Genomic DNA, 6000 nt, shown 5'->3' with positions numbered 1-6000 from the left:
TGCCCTTTAGAAATGTTCATCATTTTTGAATTGGTTTAACACCTTTGACAAAAATGGTGCATATTTTTCTAGCTCAATTTGGATTTTTGAATGAACTCATTAATTATTCGAATTTGGGCATTTAATTGCTATAAATAATTAAAATGCCCAAATAATTCTGGAAGTGGTTGAGGGCTGTTGGAAATATTTCCAAATGTTCCCACAAGTCATTTCAGGAATTTTGGAAATGAATTAGTATTTTTATTAATTCAAAACAGAGGAATAAAATAGAAAACAGGAACCAAAACACAAAAAGGGCAGAACCTCAGCTGTAGCTTACCTAGAGCCCAGTTGGTCTAGCACTGTTGGAGGCCCAACCCACCTGGCGACTTGCCAGTCGTCCTCAACCTCTGCCAGTAGGCAGAGGCGAAGGCGGGCACGACATGCGCTGAGGCCGCCACCTCCTCCCTGCCTGCCTCACGCCCCGGTGGCCTTCTCGCGACGCCCAGGAGACGTGGACGAAGCCCCACACCAATACCCTCCTCCTTTGGTTCCCTCTCCCTCGCTGTTCCCCACCTCACCAAACCGCGCCGCTGCCACCAACGAGCCCCACCACGGCCACAACCACTCCCTTGCTCCCTCTCTGCGTCCCCGAGCTCCACCACGACCTCGTGGAGCAACACACCTGACGCACGTGACCAGAAGAGGCCCCAGTTGACCGGAGCGTCGTTGTCTTCACCTCGGGTGCCCGGATATCGACTCCGTTAATTCGCCTCGTCCAGAGCGTCCCTGAGGCCGCTAACCTACCCTGCCGCATCGCTGTGAGCTCCTCTTTCTCCTCCCCTAACCACGTTGCTCTGCTCGTCCCCTAGCTAGCGCTGCTGCCGTGGCCGAGCTTCCCCTGCCGCCGACCATGTCGGCGCCGTCACTTCAGCCGCTTGAGCTTGATTCAGATCGCATCACCGCGCTCGGGAAGCCACCAGGAGCCTAACGCACATGCTAACTCGCCCTTCCGCACACCACAGCGCCAACCCCGCACTCACCCGAACTCCGGCGCCGCCGCGAGCTCACTTCCGGTGAGCTCTGTCCACCCCGCGACCTCCCACCTGCTCCGTTGGATGCGCGCGAGCGAGGGCCTCCTCCCTGCGCCCTTCTCTCGCCCAGCCGCCTCCTATAGCGCCGTCCTGTGTGGACTCCGCCGCGCGGGAAGGTCGACGGCGGCTTAACTCCGGCCGTGTCGACGTGGCGCCGTCATTAGTGGCTAATGACACCACTAACTAACCTCCTCTCTGATTGACTGTGGGCCCCATGCCTTAATTAACCCCAGGATTATTCCCTATTTAGTTTAGATTAATATAGTCGGCCCCACGTGTCAGGTTGACCATGCCACATCATCGTTGACCTGGACCCACCAGTCAGCCTCTGTCCCTGCCCTATTACACTGACGTGCGGGTCCCACTGGTCAGGTTTGACCTGGACCACCTCTGTTGACTTGCTGATTTCACACCGACGTCATGCTAACGTAGTAAATGTTTTCTGGGATTTTAAATAAATCAGAAATGATTTATTTATTTCAAAAAATATCCAAATCTTCTAAAATTCATAGAAAATCAACCGTAGCTCCAAATCAAATAAATTATATATGAAAAATGATCAGAAAAATCCAATCTATCCATACGTGGAATTTTCATGCTTGTTAGAACAACTTATAGCTCTTGAATTAGACAAATCAATAAATGGCATTTGAAATGCCTTACATGGAGTTTGAATTTGAACCTAGGGTTCAAACCAACTCCATTTAACCTGTTGCTAGTTGCATTAGCTGAAAACACAGCATATTGACATGTCATGATCATGCATCATATTGTGCATTGCATTGATTGTGTTCTTTCTATGTTTGCCAGTGGTTGTTCCCTCTCGATAGACATGTTCTGACGGTGAGTTCGATGACACCGATGAAGAGCTATACTATCTTCAGAAGTGTTAGGCAAGCAAAACCCCCTTGTTCATTTTGATACAATCCCACTCTCTCGCTCCTGCTCTCTTTTACTGCATTAGGACAGCAACGATTCAACTGTTACATGCTGCGGTAGTTGAACCCCTTTCCTCTGCATGACCCGTCATTGCCACAGTAAATAGATGGAACCCACTAGCATGAGTAGGAATTGTTTGAGCCCTGATGTGCCTGCTCATCCATGCATGTTGTCATGCCTGCTACTGCTTAGAGTTGAGTCAGGTATGATTCATCGGGAATGAATTGGAACGTGGTGAACATGACCTACCGTTGAGAGCTAAGTGTATGAACAAGTTTTGGTAAAGGTAGCAGTGAGAGGCCATGTAGGAGTACTTGGTGGGTTGTCTCATTGCAGCCGTTCTCAGTAATCGAGTTCTGTGTTTGTGATCCATGAACAGTTACTACCACACATTGGGTTCCGGTAACTCGGCCCTCTCGGCTTATTAATCACCTCAATCTCTGTCCAGGAGTTGCAAGTAGTTTCTGGTGTTTGTAGGTAGTGTTAGTAGTCTACCTAGTGGCACCCGGTACAGGTGGGCTTGGGCAGACTAGGCACAGTGGCACGGTGTACCAAGTGGCACCCGGATGGTGGGCTTGGAAACCCTGCACACATCATTTGGGGCCGTGAGCGACACCCCGGCCGGATCTCCTTGCGGATGGAACCCAAATAGGCGATAAACCTAGACGAGAGACTTGTGTGGTTAGGCAGGTCGTGGCCGACTCCCTCGCCAGGCTTCCGCTTGAAGGTTGCCGAGATACACGACGTGTACATGGTGGTAAGTGGCGAGAGCATGTGTGAAGAAGTATACCCCTGCAGGGTTATCATTATCTATTCGAATAACCGGATTCCTCGGATATGGAAACTTGGACCCCTTGCATCGTTCATAGACAAGTGAAAGTGGATACTCTAAAATGCACAAGATAAGTGTGAGTCATATGGATGGCGTTCTCCTAGGGAGACGGGAGCGGATCCGTAGTGGTGTATTGATATGGTGAATATGTGGACTCGTGTGCGCCACCTCAAAGAGTTACTTGCAGTCGTAGTTCAGGATAGCCACCGAGTCAAAGCTGGCTTGCTGCAGTTAAACTCCACCGCCCCTTTGATGATACCGATGCATATGTAGTTAGTTGTGATGTAAGTCTTGCTGGGTACATTTGTACTCATGTTTGCTTAATTTATGTTTTGCAGAGAGAGTTCAGTCTCACTAGTAGTATCGCGTGGACTTCAATGTTTAGCTTGATACCTCAGCTATGATCTTGTGCCCTCGGCAGGATCTGGTAGATAGTCAGGCTTCTCAGCCTTTTTCATTTGTAGAAGTCTGTACTCAGACATGTTAAGCTTCCGCATGTGCTTTGAATTGTATGCTCTGAATTTTGGTTCATGAGACCCATGTTTGTATTATCTGGCTCTTCGGAGCCTAATGAATAAATACTTGAGTCGTAGAGTTATGTTGTGATGCCATGTTGTATTTAAACATATCGAGCATATTGTGTGTATGATTGAAATACTTGGTATGTGTGGGATCCGACAACCTAGTTGTTCATCTTTGGTAGCCTCTCTTATGGGGAAATGTAGTCTTGTGCTTCCATGAGCCATAGTAGTCCGCTACAGCCCGGTTCACCGGAGTCCTGCTAGCCCAGCACTACTGCTCCGGAACACTTAGACTGGCTGGCATGTGATTCACTTCGTTCATGTGTCTGTCCCTTCGGGGAAATGTCACGCGGTGACATCTGGAGTCCTGCTAGCCTGCTACAGCCCGGTTTCCCGGAGTCATGTTAGCCCAGTTGCTACAGCCAGGATTCCCACGCTGCTGACCGACATGCTCGATGTTGATTCATGTATGCCTGTCCCCGTAAGATAGTGCCACTTTGGGGTTCACAACTAGTCATGTCGGCCCGAGTTCTCTGTCATATGGATGCTAGCGACACTATCATATACGTGAGCCAAAAGGCGCAAACGGTCCTGGGCCATGGTAAGGCGGCACCCGTGGGGATACCGTGCGTGAGGCCGCAAAGTGATATGAGGTGTTACAGGCTAGATCGGTGTGACTTAGAATCTGGGTCCTGGCAGCTTTGGTATCAGAGCCTGACTGCCTGTAGGATTACCAAGCCAAACTAGTCGAAGTTGTGTCTAGAAATGCTTTAGTTATGTAAGAGAATTGATTGTGGAAGGGAACGTAAGGCTCTTTTTACTCCTTATACCTTATGCCCTTCTGATCTGAGTCAACCTCTTCCTTTCTACGGGGATTAAGAACTAGGTTTATTATCTTCTCTCAGGATGACGTGTTACTAAACCGTAGTTGCCTAGGATTGTTGAGTTCAAGCCTCAGTTCAGTTCTACTACTTTCGTATGTTCATAGATGGCCTCAGAACCTTGATATTGTGATGTTGAGTGGTTATGCCACCATTTTGCAGGATGTCTCAAATCATTTTGAGCATTTATAGCCGTTATGTTGTCCGAGTCATCCCAGGTTTCTAAACAGTCTGATGCATCTGCAAATCCCTTCCTCCCATTCCTGATGTCCTTTTGGCCCAGATTAAGCACACTAATCGGTGAGTTGAGGTACTCTATTGCCTCGACATATATGTTGGAGTTGTTATTATGACACTAGGGTATCTTAGAGTTAGTAATCTAGCCATGTTTGGTGTTCCCAGTGTGATGATTCTGGCCACCATTCTCGGAAGCATCTCGTGATGTTACTTAGTAGTAGGTATTCTACTCCTAGGTTTTTGAGCCCAAAATTCACCCTACTTACTTCATGTTGATAGTGTTTGCTAGTTCCTTTAGGATATTAGTAACCTTTGCGATAGTCCTTAAGGTCTGTGGTAACTCCTTCTTCCAATACCATGAACTATTTAGGGATAATTAGATTTATGCCCCTAGTTGTGTCCCACTCGTCTATTTTACCCCTAATTCCCAAAAGTCACCGGTTCTGTCCAAATTAGTTTGCTCCTCTTATGCTTTTGCCCTTTGACCGTTTGATGTCAGTTTGAAAACTTCATAACTAATTCATACTAAATCAGAAAAATGCAAATAAGATACCAAAATGTTTAGAAAAACATCACTTATATGTCAATGTCATTTGCATCCATGAAAAAAGTGTTGGAAAGTGCCCATCCGAGTTTTAGCTCTTATGCTACCACCATGAATAGTAAATTCTAGAAACATTCAAAAAAATTCAAAAATAATTTGGGGCCAAATAATGACAAATGTTTTAAGTGTCTGCCAAGTTTCATCAGGGAATAACATTCGTGGGTGCCGCGGCAAAAAAAAACAATCAGCACTCCAAAATAGAGTATTTTTTTGCCACGACTTCCAGGAATGTCATTCCCTAATGAAACTTGGCAAGCACTTAGAACACTTGTCATTCTTTGCCACCATATTTTTTTTGAATTGTTTTGAATTTTTTAGAGTTTACTATTGATGGTGGTATCAAAAGGGCTAAAACTCGGATGTGCACTTTCCAACACTTTTTTCATGAATGCAAATGACACTGACATATAGGTGATGTTTTTCTGAACATTTTGGTGTCTTATTTGCATTTTTTTGATTTTGTATGAATTAGTTATGAAGTTTTCAAACTGGCGGTCAAATTGTCAAAGGGCAAAAGCATAAGAGGATCAAAGTGACTTGGACAGAACTGGTGACTTTTGGGAATTAGGGGTAAAACAGACGAGTGGGACACCACTATGGGCATAAATCTAATTATCACAACTATTTATGGTATAAGTTCCTTGTTGAACCAAAACATCACAATAAGAGTGCTCTTGATGAGTTCTCCATTTTGCATTGTGAGTCTGCCAGTTCTACCTTTTTGCATGGGTTATCCGAAAGAAATGTTGAGCTTTGCTCGACACACTAATCTATGCATCCACAACTCAGAAAGATATATGTTCCTTGAGTTGTTACTCTTCACTTGTATTTCGACCATTGTCTATCAATCGATAGTCTAGAGTATGTGTGCATTCGTTCATCGATGCCTATTATCTTGTGGTCCGTCAAGGCA

Source organism: Triticum dicoccoides, chromosome 2A (genome assembly GCF_002162155.2).
Source record: "Triticum dicoccoides isolate Atlit2015 ecotype Zavitan chromosome 2A, WEW_v2.0, whole genome shotgun sequence".
In the NCBI taxonomy this organism is placed as follows: Eukaryota; Viridiplantae; Streptophyta; class Magnoliopsida; order Poales; family Poaceae; genus Triticum; species Triticum dicoccoides.
This window is presented reverse-complemented; position numbering follows the sequence as displayed.